General features: G+C 44.6%; 16 non-coding genes across 16 annotated transcripts; all 16 read right to left on the bottom strand.

Annotated features, from left to right (window-relative positions):
* Positions 1-235: 235 nt before the first annotated feature.
* Positions 236-426, bottom strand: LOC141196011 (U2 spliceosomal RNA). The gene has a single exon (XR_012268580.1). It is a non-coding gene; the product is annotated as a U2 spliceosomal RNA (small nuclear RNA).
* Positions 427-1,541: 1,115 nt separating this feature from the next.
* Positions 1,542-1,732, bottom strand: LOC141196668 (U2 spliceosomal RNA). Its single transcript, XR_012269068.1, has one exon. It is a non-coding gene; the product is annotated as a U2 spliceosomal RNA (small nuclear RNA).
* A 1,115-nt stretch (positions 1,733-2,847) lies between these two features.
* On the bottom strand, positions 2,848-3,038 carry LOC141196667 (U2 spliceosomal RNA). The gene has a single exon (XR_012269067.1). It is a non-coding gene; the product is annotated as a U2 spliceosomal RNA (small nuclear RNA).
* A 1,115-nt stretch (positions 3,039-4,153) lies between these two features.
* On the bottom strand, positions 4,154-4,344 carry LOC141196666 (U2 spliceosomal RNA). Its single transcript, XR_012269066.1, has one exon. It is a non-coding gene; the product is annotated as a U2 spliceosomal RNA (small nuclear RNA).
* A 1,115-nt stretch (positions 4,345-5,459) lies between these two features.
* Positions 5,460-5,650, bottom strand: LOC141196664 (U2 spliceosomal RNA). The gene has a single exon (XR_012269064.1). It is a non-coding gene; the product is annotated as a U2 spliceosomal RNA (small nuclear RNA).
* A 1,115-nt stretch (positions 5,651-6,765) lies between these two features.
* LOC141196663 (U2 spliceosomal RNA) lies at positions 6,766-6,956 on the bottom strand. Its single transcript, XR_012269063.1, has one exon. It is a non-coding gene; the product is annotated as a U2 spliceosomal RNA (small nuclear RNA).
* A 1,115-nt stretch (positions 6,957-8,071) lies between these two features.
* LOC141196662 (U2 spliceosomal RNA) lies at positions 8,072-8,262 on the bottom strand. The gene has a single exon (XR_012269062.1). It is a non-coding gene; the product is annotated as a U2 spliceosomal RNA (small nuclear RNA).
* A 1,115-nt stretch (positions 8,263-9,377) lies between these two features.
* On the bottom strand, positions 9,378-9,568 carry LOC141196661 (U2 spliceosomal RNA). The gene has a single exon (XR_012269061.1). It is a non-coding gene; the product is annotated as a U2 spliceosomal RNA (small nuclear RNA).
* A 1,115-nt stretch (positions 9,569-10,683) lies between these two features.
* LOC141196047 (U2 spliceosomal RNA) lies at positions 10,684-10,874 on the bottom strand. Its single transcript, XR_012268615.1, has one exon. It is a non-coding gene; the product is annotated as a U2 spliceosomal RNA (small nuclear RNA).
* A 1,116-nt stretch (positions 10,875-11,990) lies between these two features.
* Positions 11,991-12,181, bottom strand: LOC141196660 (U2 spliceosomal RNA). Its single transcript, XR_012269060.1, has one exon. It is a non-coding gene; the product is annotated as a U2 spliceosomal RNA (small nuclear RNA).
* A 1,115-nt stretch (positions 12,182-13,296) lies between these two features.
* On the bottom strand, positions 13,297-13,487 carry LOC141196659 (U2 spliceosomal RNA). Its single transcript, XR_012269059.1, has one exon. It is a non-coding gene; the product is annotated as a U2 spliceosomal RNA (small nuclear RNA).
* Positions 13,488-14,602: 1,115 nt separating this feature from the next.
* Positions 14,603-14,793, bottom strand: LOC141196658 (U2 spliceosomal RNA). The gene has a single exon (XR_012269058.1). It is a non-coding gene; the product is annotated as a U2 spliceosomal RNA (small nuclear RNA).
* A 1,115-nt stretch (positions 14,794-15,908) lies between these two features.
* On the bottom strand, positions 15,909-16,099 carry LOC141196657 (U2 spliceosomal RNA). The gene has a single exon (XR_012269057.1). It is a non-coding gene; the product is annotated as a U2 spliceosomal RNA (small nuclear RNA).
* A 1,116-nt stretch (positions 16,100-17,215) lies between these two features.
* LOC141196656 (U2 spliceosomal RNA) lies at positions 17,216-17,406 on the bottom strand. Its single transcript, XR_012269056.1, has one exon. It is a non-coding gene; the product is annotated as a U2 spliceosomal RNA (small nuclear RNA).
* A 1,115-nt stretch (positions 17,407-18,521) lies between these two features.
* Positions 18,522-18,712, bottom strand: LOC141196655 (U2 spliceosomal RNA). The gene has a single exon (XR_012269055.1). It is a non-coding gene; the product is annotated as a U2 spliceosomal RNA (small nuclear RNA).
* A 1,115-nt stretch (positions 18,713-19,827) lies between these two features.
* On the bottom strand, positions 19,828-20,009 carry LOC141196350 (U2 spliceosomal RNA). Its single transcript, XR_012268894.1, has one exon. It is a non-coding gene; the product is annotated as a U2 spliceosomal RNA (small nuclear RNA).
* Between the last annotated feature and the right edge of the window lie 274 nt (positions 20,010-20,283).

Below are 20,283 nucleotides of genomic sequence, written 5' to 3'. Positions count from 1 at the left end.
AAAAGGGAGAGCTAGAAAGATAGCATTGCATCACATTACATGGCAATGTAATGCACAGTTGCTGAAGTTGAACCAAAATGAGCTTGTAATCTGGCTTCTGCAACTTTGAACATGAAAAATCCAATGAGGAGAAGAAAAGCAAAGCCAAAGAGTCCATCCCCAAATCCGACAAACAAGCAAAATGAACAAAAAACATTGAATTCAATTCTTTCTGATTTTAGAAACTGCATTAAAGAAGGGGTGCACCGGTCCTGGAGATACTGCAATACCAGGTCAATGCGTGGAGTGGACAGAGCAAGCTCTTTTTCCATCTCCCTGTTCTAAAAATCCATTTAATATATGGTCCCCAGATAGGGGACGTATCAGATATTAAACTGATAAAAACAGATACTACACTTGATCTTAGCCAAAAGGCCGAGAAGCGATAACCAGAATTGGTTTCAAACTACGGAGCCACCCAAGGATCCTGAAAAGTCCATTTGTGGAGATGAGCTCCTGGACTCCCGTTAAGAAGACATGTTGTCAACCTCTAGATCCCTTACATGCCTGCACTTTTCGGCTTGCTGCTGCTGCAATCCACGCGTTTTAGATCTGCATAACTCCACCTCTTTAAACACAGCACCTTCACCCCCTGCTGTTCCCACCCGCCTCAACACCGTTGGAAGGGAGGAGAACCAATTAAGGCGGGGGGTGGGGTGGAACGAGCAGCTGTCTACCCTTAGCAGGAGGGCTCCTGATTACATACCTCTCCTGCTGCTGCTGCTGCTGGCTGTCCAGCAGCAGACTGAAGATGGCTGCTGCTGTGCACAGGTATATAAAGGCTCAGAGCCTATTATGACACGCGCAGCCAGCGTTCCATTGCCACATTCCATCTACTGCAGGCAGGATACCTGGCTGGCTGAATGTCGCTGAGAAGCTCACAGAGACCGCCATAAGCAACAGTTTAACAGAATGCCACAGACTAATCAACCAAACTTTTTGGGTTGGGTTCTCTTTTATAGTCTGCAGGCATTAAATGAAAGAAGTCAGTGTTCCAGCAGAAGGAGACAACGTTTCAGAAAAGGCATTGTAGCAAACCAAAAAAGAAATTTTAAGCGCAGCAGAGTAACCAGCGCACATACCTGTTAGCTCAGGTGAGTTTAAAAGGCTGCTGTTGATAACAAGGGCATTTGCTAAATAGATGGTGTGTGTGCAACAATATACTGAAAGGTCAATTATATTGTGCAGCTTATCTCACCACCTGTAGTTATTTAGGTGAAAGCTCCAAAATGCTTGCCTAATATGTCTGTTTATCCAAAAGGAAGTAAAAAGGGAGAGCTAGAAAGATAGCATTGCATCACATTACATGGCAATGCAATGCACAGTTGCTGAAGTTGAACCAAAATGAGCTTGTAATCTGGCTTTTCCAACTTTGAACATGAAAAATCCAATGAGGAGAAGAAAAGCAAAGCCAAAGAGTCCATCCCCAAATCCGACAAACAAGCAAAATGAACAAAAAACATTGAATTCAATTCTTTCTGATTTTAGAAACTGCATTAAAGAAGGGGTGCACCGGTCCTGGAGATACTGCAATACCAGGTCAATGCGTGGAGTGGACAGAGCAAGCTCTTTTTCCATCTCCCTGTTCTAAAAATCCATTTAATATATGGTCCCCAGATAGGGGACGTATCAGATATTAAACTGATAAGAACAGATACTACACTTGATCTTAGCCAAAAGGCCGAGAAGCGATAACCAGAATTGGTTTCAAACTACGGAGCCACCCAAGGATCCTGAAAAGTCCATTTGTGGAGATGAGCTCCTGGACTCCCGTTAAGAAGACATGTTGTCAACCTCTAGATCCCTTACATGCCTGCACTTTTCGGCTTGCTGCTGCTGCAATCCACGCGTTTTAGATCTGCATAACTCCACCTCTTTAAACACAGCACCTTCACCCCCTGCTGTTCCCACCCGCCTCAACACCGTTGGAAGGGAGGAGAACCAATTAAGGCGGGGGGTGGGGTGGAACGAGCAGCTGTCTACCCTTAGCAGGAGGGCTCCTGATTACATACCTCTCCTGCTGCTGCTGCTGCTGGCTGTCCAGCAGCAGACTGAAGGTGGCTGCTGCTGTGCACAGGTATATAAAGGCTCAGAGCCTATTATGACACGCGCAGCCAGCGTTCCATTGCCACATTCCATCTACTGCAGGCAGGATACCTGGCTGGCTGAATGTCGCTGAGAAGCTCACAGAGACCGCCATAAGCAACAGTTTAACAGAATGCCACAGACTAATCAACCAAACTTTTTGGGTTGGGTTCTCTTTTATAGTCTGCAGGCATTAAATGAAAGAAGTCAGTGTTCCAGCAGAAGGAGACAACGTTTCAGAAAAGGCATTGTAGCAAACCAAAAAAGAAATTTTAAGCGCAGCAGAGTAACCAGCGCACATACCTGTTAGCTCAGGTGAGTTTAAAAGGCTGCTGTTGATAACAAGGGCATTTGCTAAATAGATGGTGTGTGTGCAACAATATACTGAAAGGTCAATTATATTGTGCAGCTTATCTCACCACCTGTAGTTATTTAGGTGAAAGCTCCAAAATGCTTGCCTAATATGTCTGTTTATCCAAAAGGAAGTAAAAAGGGAGAGCTAGAAAGATAGCATTGCATCACATTACATGGCAATGCAATGCACAGTTGCTGAAGTTGAACCAAAATGAGCTTGTAATCTGGCTTCTGCAACTTTGAACATGAAAAATCCAATGAGGAGAAGAAAAGCAAAGCCAAAGAGTCCATCCCCAAATCCGACAAACAAGCAAAATGAACAAAAAACATTGAATTCAATTCTTTCTGATTTTAGAAACTGCATTAAAGAAGGGGTGCACCGGTCCTGGAGATACTGCAATACCAGGTCAATGCGTGGAGTGGACAGAGCAAGCTCTTTTTCCATCTCCCTGTTCTAAAAATCCATTTAATATATGGTCCCCAGATAGGGGACGTATCAGATATTAAACTGATAAGAACAGATACTACACTTGATCTTAGCCAAAAGGCCGAGAAGCGATAACCAGAATTGGTTTCAAACTACGGAGCCACCCAAGGATCCTGAAAAGTCCATTTGTGGAGATGAGCTCCTGGACTCCCGTTAAGAAGACATGTTGTCAACCTCTAGATCCCTTACATGCCTGCACTTTTCGGCTTGCTGCTGCTGCAATCCACGCGTTTTAGATCTGCATAACTCCACCTCTTTAAACACAGCACCTTCACCCCCTGCTGTTCCCACCCGCCTCAACACAGTTGGAAGGGAGGAGAACCAATTAAGGCGGGGGGTGGGGTGGAACGAGCAGCTGTCTACCCTTAGCAGGAGGGCTCCTGATTACATACCTCTCCTGCTGCTGCTGCTGCTGGCTGTCCAGCAGCAGACTGAAGGTGGCTGCTGCTGTGCACAGGTATATAAAGGCTCAGAGCCTATTATGACACGCGCAGCCAGCGTTCCATTGCCACATTCCATCTACTGCAGGCAGGATACCTGGCTGGCTGAATGTCGCTGAGAAGCTCACAGAGACCGCCATAAGCAACAGTTTAACAGAATGCCACAGACTAATCAACCAAACTTTTTGGGTTGGGTTCTCTTTTATAGTCTGCAGGCATTAAATGAAAGAAGTCAGTGTTCCAGCAGAAGGAGACAACGTTTCAGAAAAGGCATTGTAGCAAACCAAAAAAGAAATTTTAAGCGCAGCAGAGTAACCAGCGCACATACCTGTTAGCTCAGGTGAGTTTAAAAGGCTGCTGTTGATAACAAGGGCATTTGCTAAATAGATGGTGTGTGTGCAACAATATACTGAAAGGTCAATTATATTGTGCAGCTTATCTCACCACCTGTAGTTATTTAGGTGAAAGCTCCAAAATGCTTGCCTAATATGTCTGTTTATCCAAAAGGAAGTAAAAAGGGAGAGCTAGAAAGATAGCATTGCATCACATTACATGGCAATGCAATGCACAGTTGCTGAAGTTGAACCAAAATGAGCTTGTAATCTGGCTTCTGCAACTTTGAACATGAAAAATCCAATGAGGAGAAGAAAAGCAAAGCCAAAGAGTCCATCCCCAAATCCGACAAACAAGCAAAATGAACAAAAAACATTGAATTCAATTCTTTCTGATTTTAGAAACTGCATTAAAGAAGGGGTGCACCGGTCCTGGAGATACTGCAATACCAGGTCAATGCGTGGAGTGGACAGAGCAAGCTCTTTTTCCATCTCCCTGTTCTAAAAATCCATTTAATATATGGTCCCCAGATAGGGGACGTATCAGATATTAAACTGATAAGAACAGATACTACACTTGATCTTAGCCAAAAGGCCGAGAAGCGATAACCAGAATTGGTTTCAAACTACGGAGCCACCCAAGGATCCTGAAAAGTCCATTTGTGGAGATGAGCTCCTGGACTCCCGTTAAGAAGACATGTTGTCAACCTCTAGATCCCTTACATGCCTGCACTTTTCGGCTTGCTGCTGCTGCAATCCACGCGTTTTAGATCTGCATAACTCCACCTCTTTAAACACAGCACCTTCACCCCCTGCTGTTCCCACCCGCCTCAACACAGTTGGAAGGGAGGAGAACCAATTAAGGCGGGGGGTGGGGTGGAACGAGCAGCTGTCTACCCTTAGCAGGAGGGCTCCTGATTACATACCTCTCCTGCTGCTGCTGCTGCTGGCTGTCCAGCAGCAGACTGAAGGTGGCTGCTGCTGTGCACAGGTATATAAAGGCTCAGAGCCTATTATGACACGCGCAGCCAGCGTTCCATTGCCACATTCCATCTACTGCAGGCAGGATACCTGGCTGGCTGAATGTCGCTGAGAAGCTCACAGAGACCGCCATAAGCAACAGTTTAACAGAATGCCACAGACTAATCAACCAAACTTTTTGGGTTGGGTTCTCTTTTATAGTCTGCAGGCATTAAATGAAAGAAGTCAGTGTTCCAGCAGAAGGAGACAACGTTTCAGAAAAGGCATTGTAGCAAACCAAAAAAGAAATTTTAAGCGCAGCAGAGTAACCAGCGCACATACCTGTTAGCTCAGGTGAGTTTAAAAGGCTGCTGTTGATAACAAGGGCATTTGCTAAATAGATGGTGTGTGTGCAACAATATACTGAAAGGTCAATTATATTGTGCAGCTTATCTCACCACCTGTAGTTATTTAGGTGAAAGCTCCAAAATGCTTGCCTAATATGTCTGTTTATCCAAAAGGAAGTAAAAAGGGAGAGCTAGAAAGATAGCATTGCATCACATTACATGGCAATGCAATGCACAGTTGCTGAAGTTGAACCAAAATGAGCTTGTAATCTGGCTTCTGCAACTTTGAACATGAAAAATCCAATGAGGAGAAGAAAAGCAAAGCCAAAGAGTCCATCCCCAAATCCGACAAACAAGCAAAATGAACAAAAAACATTGAATTCAATTCTTTCTGATTTTAGAAACTGCATTAAAGAAGGGGTGCACCGGTCCTGGAGATACTGCAATACCAGGTCAATGCGTGGAGTGGACAGAGCAAGCTCTTTTTCCATCTCCCTGTTCTAAAAATCCATTTAATATATGGTCCCCAGATAGGGGACGTATCAGATATTAAACTGATAAGAACAGATACTACACTTGATCTTAGCCAAAAGGCCGAGAAGCGATAACCAGAATTGGTTTCAAACTACGGAGCCACCCAAGGATCCTGAAAAGTCCATTTGTGGAGATGAGCTCCTGGACTCCCGTTAAGAAGACATGTTGTCAACCTCTAGATCCCTTACATGCCTGCACTTTTCGGCTTGCTGCTGCTGCAATCCACGCGTTTTAGATCTGCATAACTCCACCTCTTTAAACACAGCACCTTCACCCCCTGCTGTTCCCACCCGCCTCAACACCGTTGGAAGGGAGGAGAACCAATTAAGGCGGGGGGTGGGGTGGAACGAGCAGCTGTCTACCCTTAGCAGGAGGGCTCCTGATTACATACCTCTCCTGCTGCTGCTGCTGCTGGCTGTCCAGCAGCAGACTGAAGGTGGCTGCTGCTGTGCACAGGTATATAAAGGCTCAGAGCCTATTATGACACGCGCAGCCAGCGTTCCATTGCCACATTCCATCTACTGCAGGCAGGATACCTGGCTGGCTGAATGTCGCTGAGAAGCTCACAGAGACCGCCATAAGCAACAGTTTAACAGAATGCCACAGACTAATCAACCAAACTTTTTGGGTTGGGTTCTCTTTTATAGTCTGCAGGCATTAAATGAAAGAAGTCAGTGTTCCAGCAGAAGGAGACAACGTTTCAGAAAAGGCATTGTAGCAAACCAAAAAAGAAATTTTAAGCGCAGCAGAGTAACCAGCGCACATACCTGTTAGCTCAGGTGAGTTTAAAAGGCTGCTGTTGATAACAAGGGCATTTGCTAAATAGATGGTGTGTGTGCAACAATATACTGAAAGGTCAATTATATTGTGCAGCTTATCTCACCACCTGTAGTTATTTAGGTGAAAGCTCCAAAATGCTTGCCTAATATGTCTGTTTATCCAAAAGGAAGTAAAAAGGGAGAGCTAGAAAGATAGCATTGCATCACATTACATGGCAATGCAATGCACAGTTGCTGAAGTTGAACCAAAATGAGCTTGTAATCTGGCTTCTGCAACTTTGAACATGAAAAATCCAATGAGGAGAAGAAAAGCAAAGCCAAAGAGTCCATCCCCAAATCCGACAAACAAGCAAAATGAACAAAAAACATTGAATTCAATTCTTTCTGATTTTAGAAACTGCATTAAAGAAGGGGTGCACCGGTCCTGGAGATACTGCAATACCAGGTCAATGCGTGGAGTGGACAGAGCAAGCTCTTTTTCCATCTCCCTGTTCTAAAAATCCATTTAATATATGGTCCCCAGATAGGGGACGTATCAGATATTAAACTGATAAGAACAGATACTACACTTGATCTTAGCCAAAAGGCCGAGAAGCGATAACCAGAATTGGTTTCAAACTACGGAGCCACCCAAGGATCCTGAAAAGTCCATTTGTGGAGATGAGCTCCTGGACTCCCGTTAAGAAGACATGTTGTCAACCTCTAGATCCCTTACATGCCTGCACTTTTCGGCTTGCTGCTGCTGCAATCCACGCGTTTTAGATCTGCATAACTCCACCTCTTTAAACACAGCACCTTCACCCCCTGCTGTTCCCACCCGCCTCAACACCGTTGGAAGGGAGGAGAACCAATTAAGGCGGGGGGTGGGGTGGAACGAGCAGCTGTCTACCCTTAGCAGGAGGGCTCCTGATTACATACCTCTCCTGCTGCTGCTGCTGCTGGCTGTCCAGCAGCAGACTGAAGGTGGCTGCTGCTGTGCACAGGTATATAAAGGCTCAGAGCCTATTATGACACGCGCAGCCAGCGTTCCATTGCCACATTCCATCTACTGCAGGCAGGATACCTGGCTGGCTGAATGTCGCTGAGAAGCTCACAGAGACCGCCATAAGCAACAGTTTAACAGAATGCCACAGACTAATCAACCAAACTTTTTGGGTTGGGTTCTCTTTTATAGTCTGCAGGCATTAAATGAAAGAAGTCAGTGTTCCAGCAGAAGGAGACAACGTTTCAGAAAAGGCATTGTAGCAAACCAAAAAAGAAATTTTAAGCGCAGCAGAGTAACCAGCGCACATACCTGTTAGCTCAGGTGAGTTTAAAAGGCTGCTGTTGATAACAAGGGCATTTGCTAAATAGATGGTGTGTGTGCAACAATATACTGAAAGGTCAATTATATTGTGCAGCTTATCTCACCACCTGTAGTTATTTAGGTGAAAGCTCCAAAATGCTTGCCTAATATGTCTGTTTATCCAAAAGGAAGTAAAAAGGGAGAGCTAGAAAGATAGCATTGCATCACATTACATGGCAATGCAATGCACAGTTGCTGAAGTTGAACCAAAATGAGCTTGTAATCTGGCTTCTGCAACTTTGAACATGAAAAATCCAATGAGGAGAAGAAAAGCAAAGCCAAAGAGTCCATCCCCAAATCCGACAAACAAGCAAAATGAACAAAAAACATTGAATTCAATTCTTTCTGATTTTAGAAACTGCATTAAAGAAGGGGTGCACCGGTCCTGGAGATACTGCAATACCAGGTCAATGCGTGGAGTGGACAGAGCAAGCTCTTTTTCCATCTCCCTGTTCTAAAAATCCATTTAATATATGGTCCCCAGATAGGGGACGTATCAGATATTAAACTGATAAGAACAGATACTACACTTGATCTTAGCCAAAAGGCCGAGAAGCGATAACCAGAATTGGTTTCAAACTACGGAGCCACCCAAGGATCCTGAAAAGTCCATTTGTGGAGATGAGCTCCTGGACTCCCGTTAAGAAGACATGTTGTCAACCTCTAGATCCCTTACATGCCTGCACTTTTCGGCTTGCTGCTGCTGCAATCCACGCGTTTTAGATCTGCATAACTCCACCTCTTTAAACACAGCACCTTCACCCCCTGCTGTTCCCACCCGCCTCAACACAGTTGGAAGGGAGGAGAACCAATTAAGGCGGGGGGTGGGGTGGAACGAGCAGCTGTCTACCCTTAGCAGGAGGGCTCCTGATTACATACCTCTCCTGCTGCTGCTGCTGCTGGCTGTCCAGCAGCAGACTGAAGGTGGCTGCTGCTGTGCACAGGTATATAAAGGCTCAGAGCCTATTATGACACGCGCAGCCAGCGTTCCATTGCCACATTCCATCTACTGCAGGCAGGATACCTGGCTGGCTGAATGTCGCTGAGAAGCTCACAGAGACCGCCATAAGCAACAGTTTAACAGAATGCCACAGACTAATCAACCAAACTTTTTGGGTTGGGTTCTCTTTTATAGTCTGCAGGCATTAAATGAAAGAAGTCAGTGTTCCAGCAGAAGGAGACAACGTTTCAGAAAAGGCATTGTAGCAAACCAAAAAAGAAATTTTAAGCGCAGCAGAGTAACCAGCGCACATACCTGTTAGCTCAGGTGAGTTTAAAAGGCTGCTGTTGATAACAAGGGCATTTGCTAAATAGATGGTGTGTGTGCAACAATATACTGAAAGGTCAATTATATTGTGCAGCTTATCTCACCACCTGTAGTTATTTAGGTGAAAGCTCCAAAATGCTTGCCTAATATGTCTGTTTATCCAAAAGGAAGTAAAAAGGGAGAGCTAGAAAGATAGCATTGCATCACATTACATGGCAATGCAATGCACAGTTGCTGAAGTTGAACCAAAATGAGCTTGTAATCTGGCTTCTGCAACTTTGAACATGAAAAATCCAATGAGGAGAAGAAAAGCAAAGCCAAAGAGTCCATCCCCAAATCCGACAAACAAGCAAAATGAACAAAAAACATTGAATTCAATTCTTTCTGATTTTAGAAACTGCATTAAAGAAGGGGTGCACCGGTCCTGGAGATACTGCAATACCAGGTCAATGCGTGGAGTGGACAGAGCAAGCTCTTTTTCCATCTCCCTGTTCTAAAAATCCATTTAATATATGGTCCCCAGATAGGGGACGTATCAGATATTAAACTGATAAGAACAGATACTACACTTGATCTTAGCCAAAAGGCCGAGAAGCGATAACCAGAATTGGTTTCAAACTACGGAGCCACCCAAGGATCCTGAAAAGTCCATTTGTGGAGATGAGCTCCTGGACTCCCGTTAAGAAGACATGTTGTCAACCTCTAGATCCCTTACATGCCTGCACTTTTCGGCTTGCTGCTGCTGCAATCCACGCGTTTTAGATCTGCATAACTCCACCTCTTTAAACACAGCACCTTCACCCCCTGCTGTTCCCACCCGCCTCAACACCGTTGGAAGGGAGGAGAACCAATTAAGGCGGGGGGTGGGGTGGAACGAGCAGCTGTCTACCCTTAGCAGGAGGGCTCCTGATTACATACCTCTCCTGCTGCTGCTGCTGCTGGCTGTCCAGCAGCAGACTGAAGGTGGCTGCTGCTGTGCACAGGTATATAAAGGCTCAGAGCCTATTATGACACGCGCAGCCAGCGTTCCATTGCCACATTCCATCTACTGCAGGCAGGATACCTGGCTGGCTGAATGTCGCTGAGAAGCTCACAGAGACCGCCATAAGCAACAGTTTAACAGAATGCCACAGACTAATCAACCAAACTTTTTGGGTTGGGTTCTCTTTTATAGTCTGCAGGCATTAAATGAAAGAAGTCAGTGTTCCAGCAGAAGGAGACAACGTTTCAGAAAAGGCATTGTAGCAAACCAAAAAAGAAATTTTAAGCGCAGCAGAGTAACCAGCGCACATACCTGTTAGCTCAGGTGAGTTTAAAAGGCTGCTGTTGATAACAAGGGCATTTGCTAAATAGATGGTGTGTGTGCAACAATATACTGAAAGGTCAATTATATTGTGCAGCTTATCTCACCACCTGTAGTTATTTAGGTGAAAGCTCCAAAATGCTTGCCTAATATGTCTGTTTATCCAAAAGGAAGTAAAAAGGGAGAGCTAGAAAGATAGCATTGCATCACATTACATGGCAATGCAATGCACAGTTGCTGAAGTTGAACCAAAATGAGCTTGTAATCTGGCTTCTGCAACTTTGAACATGAAAAATCCAATGAGGAGAAGAAAAGCAAAGCCAAAGAGTCCATCCCCAAATCCGACAAACAAGCAAAATGAACAAAAAACATTGAATTCAATTCTTTCTGATTTTAGAAACTGCATTAAAGAAGGGGTGCACCGGTCCTGGAGATACTGCAATACCAGGTCAATGCGTGGAGTGGGCAGAGCAAGCTCTTTTTCCATCTCCCTGTTCTAAAAATCCATTTAATATATGGTCCCCAGATAGGGGACGTATCAGATATTAAACTGATAAGAACAGATACTACACTTGATCTTAGCCAAAAGGCCGAGAAGCGATAACCAGAATTGGTTTCAAACTACGGAGCCACCCAAGGATCCTGAAAAGTCCATTTGTGGAGATGAGCTCCTGGACTCCCATTAAGAAGACATGTTGTCAACCTCTAGATCCCTTACATGCCTGCACTTTTCGGCTTGCTGCTGCTGCAATCCACGCGTTTTAGATCTGCATAACTCCACCTCTTTAAACACAGCACCTTCACCCCCTGCTGTTCCCACCCGCCTCAACACCGTTGGAAGGGAGGAGAACCAATTAAGGCGGGGGGTGGGGTAGAACGAGCAGCTGTCTACCCTTAGCAGGAGGGCTCCTGATTACATACCTCTCCTGCTGCTGCTGCTGCTGGCTTTTCCAGCAGCAGACTGAAGGTGGCTGCTGCTGTGCACAGGTATATAAAGGCTCAGAGCCTATTATGACACGCGCAGCCAGCGTTCCATTGCCACATTCCATCTACTGCAGGCAGGATACCTGGCTGGCTGAATGTCGCTGAGAAGCTCACAGAGACCGCCATAAGCAACAGTTTAACAGAATGCCACAGACTAATCAACCAAACTTTTTGGGTTGGGTTCTCTTTTATAGTCTGCAGGCATTAAATGAAAGAAGTCAGTGTTCCAGCAGAAGGAGACAACGTTTCAGAAAAGGCATTGTAGCAAACCAAAAAAGAAATTTTAAGCGCAGCAGAGTAACCAGCGCACATACCTGTTAGCTCAGGTGAGTTTAAAAGGCTGCTGTTGATAACAAGGGCATTTGCTAAATAGATGGTGTGTGTGCAACAATATACTGAAAGGTCAATTATATTGTGCAGCTTATCTCACCACCTGTAGTTATTTAGGTGAAAGCTCCAAAATGCTTGCCTAATATGTCTGTTTATCCAAAAGGAAGTAAAAAGGGAGAGCTAGAAAGATAGCATTGCATCACATTACATGGCAATGCAATGCACAGTTGCTGAAGTTGAACCAAAATGAGCTTGTAATCTGGCTTCTGCAACTTTGAACATGAAAAATCCAATGAGGAGAAGAAAAGCAAAGCCAAAGAGTCCATCCCCAAATCCGACAAACAAGCAAAATGAACAAAAAACATTGAATTCAATTCTTTCTGATTTTAGAAACTGCATTAAAGAAGGGGTGCACCGGTCCTGGAGATACTGCAATACCAGGTCAATGCGTGGAGTGGACAGAGCAAGCTCTTTTTCCATCTCCCTGTTCTAAAAATCCATTTAATATATGGTCCCCAGATAGGGGACGTATCAGATATTAAACTGATAAGAACAGATACTACACTTGATCTTAGCCAAAAGGCCGAGAAGCGATAACCAGAATTGGTTTCAAACTACGGAGCCACCCAAGGATCCTGAAAAGTCCATTTGTGGAGATGAGCTCCTGGACTCCCGTTAAGAAGACATGTTGTCAACCTCTAGATCCCTTACATGCCTGCACTTTTCGGCTTGCTGCTGCTGCAATCCACGCGTTTTAGATCTGCATAACTCCACCTCTTTAAACACAGCACCTTCACCCCCTGCTGTTCCCACCCGCCTCAACACCGTTGGAAGGGAGGAGAACCAATTAAGGCGGGGGGTGGGGTGGAACGAGCAGCTGTCTACCCTTAGCAGGAGGGCTCCTGATTACATACCTCTCCTGCTGCTGCTGCTGCTGGCTGTCCAGCAGCAGACTGAAGGTGGCTGCTGCTGTGCACAGGTATATAAAGGCTCAGAGCCTATTATGACACGCGCAGCCAGCGTTCCATTGCCACATTCCATCTACTGCAGGCAGGATACCTGGCTGGCTGAATGTCGCTGAGAAGCTCACAGAGACCGCCATAAGCAACAGTTTAACAGAATGCCACAGACTAATCAACCAAACTTTTTGGGTTGGGTTCTCTTTTATAGTCTGCAGGCATTAAATGAAAGAAGTCAGTGTTCCAGCAGAAGGAGACAACGTTTCAGAAAAGGCATTGTAGCAAACCAAAAAAGAAATTTTAAGCGCAGCAGAGTAACCAGCGCACATACCTGTTAGCTCAGGTGAGTTTAAAAGGCTGCTGTTGATAACAAGGGCATTTGCTAAATAGATGGTGTGTGTGCAACAATATACTGAAAGGTCAATTATATTGTGCAGCTTATCTCACCACCTGTAGTTATTTAGGTGAAAGCTCCAAAATGCTTGCCTAATATGTCTGTTTATCCAAAAGGAAGTAAAAAGGGAGAGCTAGAAAGATAGCATTGCATCACATTACATGGCAATGCAATGCACAGTTGCTGAAGTTGAACCAAAATGAGCTTGTAATCTGGCTTCTGCAACTTTGAACATGAAAAATCCAATGAGGAGAAGAAAAGCAAAGCCAAAGAGTCCATCCCCAAATCCGACAAACAAGCAAAATGAACAAAAAACATTGAATTCAATTCTTTCTGATTTTAGAAACTGCATTAAAGAAGGGGTGCACCGGTCCTGGAGATACTGCAATACCAGGTCAATGCGTGGAGTGGACAGAGCAAGCTCTTTTTCCATCTCCCTGTTCTAAAAATCCATTTAATATATGGTCCCCAGATAGGGGACGTATCAGATATTAAACTGATAAGAACAGATACTACACTTGATCTTAGCCAAAAGGCCGAGAAGCGATAACCAGAATTGGTTTCAAACTACGGAGCCACCCAAGGATCCTGAAAAGTCCATTTGTGGAGATGAGCTCCTGGACTCCCGTTAAGAAGACATGTTGTCAACCTCTAGATCCCTTACATGCCTGCACTTTTCGGCTTGCTGCTGCTGCAATCCACGCGTTTTAGATCTGCATAACTCCACCTCTTTAAACACAGCACCTTCACCCCCTGCTGTTCCCACCCGCCTCAACACAGTTGGAAGGGAGGAGAACCAATTAAGGCGGGGGGTGGGGTGGAACGAGCAGCTGTCTACCCTTAGCAGGAGGGCTCCTGATTACATACCTCTCCTGCTGCTGCTGCTGCTGGCTGTCCAGCAGCAGACTGAAGGTGGCTGCTGCTGTGCACAGGTATATAAAGGCTCAGAGCCTATTATGACACGCGCAGCCAGCGTTCCATTGCCACATTCCATCTACTGCAGGCAGGATACCTGGCTGGCTGAATGTCGCTGAGAAGCTCACAGAGACCGCCATAAGCAACAGTTTAACAGAATGCCACAGACTAATCAACCAAACTTTTTGGGTTGGGTTCTCTTTTATAGTCTGCAGGCATTAAATGAAAGAAGTCAGTGTTCCAGCAGAAGGAGACAACGTTTCAGAAAAGGCATTGTAGCAAACCAAAAAAGAAATTTTAAGCGCAGCAGAGTAACCAGCGCACATACCTGTTAGCTCAGGTGAGTTTAAAAGGCTGCTGTTGATAACAAGGGCATTTGCTAAATAGATGGTGTGTGTGCAACAATATACTGAAAGGTCAATTATATTGTGCAGCTTATCTCACCACCTGTAGTTATTTAGGTGAAAGCTCCAAAATGCTTGCCTAATATGTCTGTTTATCCAAAAGGAAGTAAAAAGGGAGAGCTAGAAAGATAGCATTGCATCACATTACATGGCAATGCAATGCACAGTTGCTGAAGTTGAACCAAAATGAGCTTGTAATCTGGCTTCTGCAACTTTGAACATGAAAAATCCAATGAGGAGAAGAAAAGCAAAGCCAAAGAGTCCATCCCCAAATCCGACAAACAAGCAAAATGAACAAAAAACATTGAATTCAATTCTTTCTGATTTTAGAAACTGCATTAAAGAAGGGGTGCACCGGTCCTGGAGATACTGCAATACCAGGTCAATGCGTGGAGTGGACAGAGCAAGCTCTTTTTCCATCTCCCTGTTCTAAAAATCCATTTAATATATGGTCCCCAGATAGGGGACGTATCAGATATTAAACTGATAAGAACAGATACTACACTTGATCTTAGCCAAAAGGCCGAGAAGCGATAACCAGAATTGGTTTCAAACTACGGAGCCACCCAAGGATCCTGAAAAGTCCATTTGTGGAGATGAGCTCCTGGACTCCCGTTAAGAAGACATGTTGTCAACCTCTAGATCCCTTACATGCCTGCACTTTTCGGCTTGCTGCTGCTGCAATCCACGCGTTTTAGATCTGCATAACTCCACCTCTTTAAACACAGCACCTTCACCCCCTGCTGTTCCCACCCGCCTCAACACCGTTGGAAGGGAGGAGAACCAATTAAGGCGGGGGGTGGGGTGGAACGAGCAGCTGTCTACCCTTAGCAGGAGGGCTCCTGATTACATACCTCTCCTGCTGCTGCTGCTGCTGGCTGTCCAGCAGCAGACTGAAGGTGGCTGCTGCTGTGCACAGGTATATAAAGGCTCAGAGCCTATTATGACACGCGCAGCCAGCGTTCCATTGCCACATTCCATCTACTGCAGGCAGGATACCTGGCTGGCTGAATGTCGCTGAGAAGCTCACAGAGACCGCCATAAGCAACAGTTTAACAGAATGCCACAGACTAATCAACCAAACTTTTTGGGTTGGGTTCTCTTTTATAGTCTGCAGGCATTAAATGAAAGAAGTCAGTGTTCCAGCAGAAGGAGACAACGTTTCAGAAAAGGCATTGTAGCAAACCAAAAAAGAAATTTTAAGCGCAGCAGAGTAACCAGCGCACATACCTGTTAGCTCAGGTGAGTTTAAAAGGCTGCTGTTGATAACAAGGGCATTTGCTAAATAGATGGTGTGTGTGCAACAATATACTGAAAGGTCAATTATATTGTGCAGCTTATCTCACCACCTGTAGTTATTTAGGTGAAAGCTCCAAAATGCTTGCCTAATATGTCTGTTTATCCAAAAGGAAGTAAAAAGGGAGAGCTAGAAAGATAGCATTGCATCACATTACATGGCAATGCAATGCACAGTTGCTGAAGTTGAACCAAAATGAGCTTGTAATCTGGCTTCTGCAACTTTGAACATGAAAAATCCAATGAGGAGAAGAAAAGCAAAGCCAAAGAGTCCATCCCCAAATCCGACAAACAAGCAAAATGAACAAAAAACATTGAATTCAATTCTTTCTGATTTTAGAAACTGCATTAAAGAAGGGGTGCACCGGTCCTGGAGATACTGCAATACCAGGTCAATGCGTGGAGTGGACAGAGCAAGCTCTTTTTCCATCTCCCTGTTCTAAAAATCCATTTAATATATGGTCCCCAGATAGGGGACGTATCAGATATTAAACTGATAAGAACAGATACTACACTTGATCTTAGCCAAAAGGCCGAGAAGCGATAACCAGAATTGGTTTCAAACTACGGAGCCACCCAAGGATCCTGAAAAGTCCATTTGTGGAGATGAGCTCCTGGACTCCCGTTAAGAAGACATGTTGTCAACCTCTAGATCCCTTACATGCCTGCACTTTTCGGCTTGCTGCTGCTGCAATCCACGCGTTTTAGATCTGCATAACTCCACCTCTTTAAACACAGCACCTTCACCCCCTGCTGTTCCCACCCGCCTCAACACCGTTGGAAGGGAGGAGAACCAATTAAGGCGGGGGGTGGGGTGGAACGAGCAGCTGTCTACCCTTAGCAGGAGGGCTCCTGATTACATACCTCTCCTGCTGCTGCTGCTGCTGGCTTTTCCAGCAGCAGACTGAAGGTGGCTGCTGCTGTGCACAGGTATATAAAGGCTCAGAGCCTATTATGACACGCGCAGCCAGCGTTCCATTGCCACATTCCATCTACTGCAGGCAGGATACCTGGCTGGCTGAATGTCGCTGAGAAGCTCACAGAGACCGCCATAAGCAACAGTTTAACAGAATGCCACAGACTAATCAACCAAACTTTTTGGGTTGGGTTCTCTTTTATAGTCTGCAGGCATTAAATGAAAGAAGTCAGTGTTCCAGCAGAAGGAGACAACGTTTCAGAAAAGGCATTGTAGCAAACCAAAAAAGAAATTTTAAGCGCAGCAGAGTAACCAGCGCACATACCTGTTAGCTCAGGTGAGTTTAAAAGGCTGCTGTTGATAACAAGGGCATTTGCTAAATAGATGGTGTGTGTGCAACAATATACTGAAAGGTCAATTATATTGTGCAGCTTATCTCACCACCTGTAGTTATTTAGGTGAAAGCTCCAAAATGCTTGCCTAATATGTCTGTTTATCCAAAAGGAAGTAAAAAGGGAGAGCTAGAAAGATAGCATTGCATCACATTACATGGCAATGCAATGCACAGTTGCTGAAGTTGAACCAAAATGAGCTTGTAATCTGGCTTCTGCAACTTTGAACATGAAAAATCCAATGAGGAGAAGAAAAGCAAAGCCAAAGAGTCCATCCCCAAATCCGACAAACAAGCAAAATGAACAAAAAACATTGAATTCAATTCTTTCTGATTTTAGAAACTGCATTAAAGAAGGGGTGCACCGGTCCTGGAGATACTGCAATACCAGGTCAATGCGTGGAGTGGACAGAGCAAGCTCTTTTTCCATCTCCCTGTTCTAAAAATCCATTTAATATATGGTCCCCAGATAGGGGACGTATCAGATATTAAACTGATAAGAACAGATACTACACTTGATCTTAGCCAAAAGGCCGAGAAGCGATAACCAGAATTGGTTTCAAACTACGGAGCCACCCAAGGATCCTGAAAAGTCCATTTGTGGAGATGAGCTCCTGGACTCCCGTTAAGAAGACATGTTGTCAACCTCTAGATCCCTTACATGCCTGCACTTTTCGGCTTGCTGCTGCTGCAATCCACGCGTTTTAGATCTGCATAACTCCACCTCTTTAAACACAGCACCTTCACCCCCTGCTGTTCCCACCCGCCTCAACACCGTTGGAAGGGAGGAGAACCAATTAAGGCGGGGGGTGGGGTGGAACGAGCAGCTGTCTACCCTTAGCAGGAGGGCTCCTGATTACATACCTCTCCTGCTGCTGCTGCTGCTGGCTGTCCAGCAGCAGACTGAAGGTGGCTGCTGCTGTGCACAGGTATATAAAGGCTCAGAGCCTATTATGACACGCGCAGCCAGCGTTCCATTGCCACATTCCATCTACTGCAGGCAGGATACCTGGCTGGCTGAATGTCGCTGAGAAGCTCACAGAGACCGCCATAAGCAACAGTTTAACAGAATGCCACAGACTAATCAACCAAACTTTTTGGGTTGGGTTCTCTTTTATAGTCTGCAGGCATTAAATGAAAGAAGTCAGTGTTCCAGCAGAAGGAGACAACGTTTCAGAGAAGGCATTGTAGCAAACCAAAAAAGAAATTTTAAGCGCAGCAGAGTAACCAGCGCACATATCTGTTAGCTCAGGTGAGTTTAAAAGGCTGCTGTTGATAACAAGGGCATTTGCTAAATAGATGGTGTGTGTGCAACAATATACTGAAAGGTCAATTATATTGTGCAGCTTATCTCACCACCTGTAGTTATTTAGGTGAAAGCTCCAAAATGCTTGCCTAATATGTCTGTTTATCCAAAAGGAAGTAAAAAGGGAGAGCTAGAAAGATAGCATTGCATCACATTACATGGCAATGCAATGCACAGTTGCTGAAGTTGAACCAAAATGAGCTTGTAATCTGGCTTCTGCAACTTTGAACATGAAAAATCCAATGAGGAGAAGAAAAGCAAAGCCAAAGAGTCCATCCCCAAATCCGACAAACAAGCAAAATGAACAAAAAACATTGAATTCAATTCTTTCTGATTTTAGAAACTGCATTAAAGAAGGGGTGCACCGGTCCTGGAGATACTGCAATACCAGGTCAATGCGTGGAGTGGACAGAGCAAGCTCTTTTTCCATCTCCCTGTTCTAAAAATCCATTTAATATATGGTCCCCAGATAGGGGACGTATCAGATATTAAACTGATAAGAACAGATACTACACTTGATCTTAGCCAAAAGGCCGAGAAGCGATAACCAGAATTGGTTTCAAACTACGGAGCCACCCAAGGATCCTGAAAAGTCCATTTGTGGAGATGAGCTCCTGGACTCCCGTTAAGAAGACATGTTGTCAACCTCTAGATCCCTTACATGCCTGCACTTTTCGGCTTGCTGCTGCTGCAATCCACGCGTTTTAGATCTGCATAACTCCACCTCTTTAAACACAGCACCTTCACCCCCTGCTGTTCCCACCCGCCTCAACACCGTTGGAAGGGAGGAGAACCAATTAAGGCGGGGGGTGGGGTGGAACGAGCAGCTGTCTACCCTTAGCAGGAGGGCTCCTGATTACATACCTCTCCTGCTGCTGCTGCTGCTGGCTGTCCAGCAGCAGACTGAAGGTGGCTGCTGCTGTGCACAGGTATATAAAGGCTCAGAGCCTATTATGACACGCGCAGCCAGCGTTCCATTGCCACATTCCATCTACTGCAGGCAGGATACCTGGCTGGCTGAATGTCGCTGAGAAGCTCACAGAGACCGCCATAAGCAACAGTTTAACAGAATGCCACAGACTAATCAACCAAACTTTTTGGGTTGGGTTCTCTTTTATAGTCTGCAGGCATTAAATGAAAGAAGTCAGTGTTCCAGCAGAAGGAGACAACGTTTCAGAAAAGGCATTGTAGCAAACCAAAAAAGAAATTTTAAGCGCAGCAGAGTAACCAGCGCACATACCTGTTAGCTCAGGTGAGTTTAAAAGGCTGCTGTTGATAACAAGGGCATTTGCTAAATAGATGGTGTGTGTGCAACAATATACTGAAAGGTCAATTATATTGTGCAGCTTATCTCACCACCTGTAGTTATTTAGGTGAAAGCTCCAAAATGCTTGCCTAATATGTCTGTTTATCCAAAAGGAAGTAAAAAGGGAGAGCTAGAAAGATAGCATTGCATCACATTACATGGCAATGCAATGCACAGTTGCTGAAGTTGAACCAAAATGAGCTTGTAATCTGGCTTCTGCAACTTTGAACATGAAAAATCCAATGAGGAGAAGAAAAGCAAAGCCAAAGAGTCCATCCCCAAATCCGACAAACAAGCAAAATGAACAAAAAACATTGAATTCAATTCTTTCTGATTTTAGAAACTGCATTAAAGAAGGGGTGCACCGGTCCTGGAGATACTGCAATACCAGGTCAATGCGTGGAGTGGACAGAGCAAGCTCTTTTTCCATCTCCCTGTTCTAAAAATCCATTTAATATATGGTCCCCAGATAGGGGACGTATCAGATATTAAACTGATAAGAACAGATTTTTTTCTTTTTCATTTTGTTCTTATATTTCAGTTGTTATTTCTCTTCTAATATTTCTCTTGCCTTATAATCTGTTCATGCTACAAGGTTCCACAGATGAAAGTTCCATAGACTCTTGGCTCTTTTTTTCCCAATTCTCTTCAGATCTAACAGGTAATAAATATATATTTCACTTAGTGCTAATTTTATGCATTCACTTTCACTTATAAAATCTCTTTTAAAAAGCAATATGTTTCGGACTTTCCATAGCGCATTCTTTATTCCATTTATCATTATCCAAATGACTCTTTCTTTTTCTTTTG

This window comes from Phyllobates terribilis, unplaced genomic scaffold, assembly GCF_046119375.1.
Source record: "Phyllobates terribilis strain yellow unplaced genomic scaffold, ASM4611937v1 Scaffold_74__1_contigs__length_7073193, whole genome shotgun sequence".
Classification (NCBI taxonomy): Eukaryota; Metazoa; Chordata; class Amphibia; order Anura; family Dendrobatidae; genus Phyllobates; species Phyllobates terribilis.
The sequence above is the reverse complement of the archived record's forward strand: the minus strand, read 5'-3'. Positions and strand labels throughout refer to the sequence as shown.